The 1,175-nt window shown below is 45.7% G+C and overlaps 1 long non-coding RNA gene across 1 annotated transcript; it reads left to right on the top strand.

Moving 5' to 3' along the window:
- Positions 1-974, top strand: LOC123177069 (uncharacterized). The gene is made up of 2 exons (XR_006488756.1): positions 1-93; positions 447-974. It is a non-coding gene; the product is annotated as an uncharacterized lncRNA (long non-coding RNA).
- The last annotated feature ends 201 nt before the right edge of the window (positions 975-1,175 follow it).

Raw genomic sequence — 1,175 nt, 5'->3', positions numbered from 1 at the left:
CCCCATGGTCTCCACCAGCGTCCCTGCGGAGTACATGGGAGCCGCCGCTGCCGCCGGGGACAAGGATACACATGGAAACCGCCACAGCCTTAGGTCCGTCGATCTCTCCCCTCCTTGCCTCTCTGCAGATCCGGTCTCCCCCACCTTGCTGCTGGATCCGTCCCTCTCTCTCCACCACTTCTACTAAGTTATGATCTTTGCTACCTCTCTCCATCTATTCATAGGAGATGGAAACTTTATTGGCAAACAGTCACAAGTTTACCCTTTTCAGTTTGTCTCAAGCAATTAAGAGTTTCGTTCTTATTTTTTAGCAATTCAGAGTTACTTTTTCATACTTGTTGGAGACTCAGATCGATGAATATTGAGTTTATATCAATTAGTGTATCTCTTACAAACTAATACTTTTTGATCTAATAGCCTGATAACCTCATGATCGGATGGTGCAGGCACGCCTGCGGGCTAGCCTATGCCTACTATATCCGGTGTTCTGGTGCATCCGGTGCGACCTCAAAGAATACATTCTTCTAGCTGAGCTTTGAGCTCCTCAGGGACGATGCCTGGGGTGGAAGCAGTTCAACTGCACGATGAAGAAGTGAGTTAAGGGGTTAAGACGGTTGCGTTGGGCGTGCCCTGCTTGCTTGCTGGTGAGTGTTGCCTCTGTGACTAGGTGTTCATTGCTGTCTATGCTCTCTGTAGTTTAAGGTGTTTGTTCTTTTAGCAGCCATTAAAATACCGCAATGTAAACGACTGTCTTCTCTATGTCTACAACACGCACTAGAAGTATGGAACTAATGGCAGTGTTTTGTCTATACAAGATATTAGTATATTATACATGTTTTTGATTCTGAGGGTATTATAAATTAGTATAGACTATCTATCATTCAGTTTTCGCATAGAAGTTCAGTTTCCTTGCGTATGGTTTTATCAAAAGAAATATAGATTATCCCTAGGCTGTCCATTTATAGGTTCAAGGAGCAAACAATTCTTTTGTGAAGTTCCTTTTACCGAGGGACACGGCTATTCGAATAGATAAACTTCCCTGCAGGGGTGCACCACATAACCCAACACGCTCGATCCCATTTGGCCGGACACACTTTTCTGGGTCATGCCCGGCCTCGTAAGATCAACACGTCACAGCCCCACCTAGGCACAACAGAGAGGTCAGCACGCCGGTC

The sequence above is a fragment of the Triticum aestivum genome, unplaced genomic scaffold, assembly GCF_018294505.1.
Source record: "Triticum aestivum cultivar Chinese Spring unplaced genomic scaffold, IWGSC CS RefSeq v2.1 scaffold115997, whole genome shotgun sequence".
NCBI classification, from domain to species: Eukaryota; Viridiplantae; Streptophyta; class Magnoliopsida; order Poales; family Poaceae; genus Triticum; species Triticum aestivum.
The sequence above is the reverse complement of the archived record's forward strand: the minus strand, read 5'-3'. Positions and strand labels throughout refer to the sequence as shown.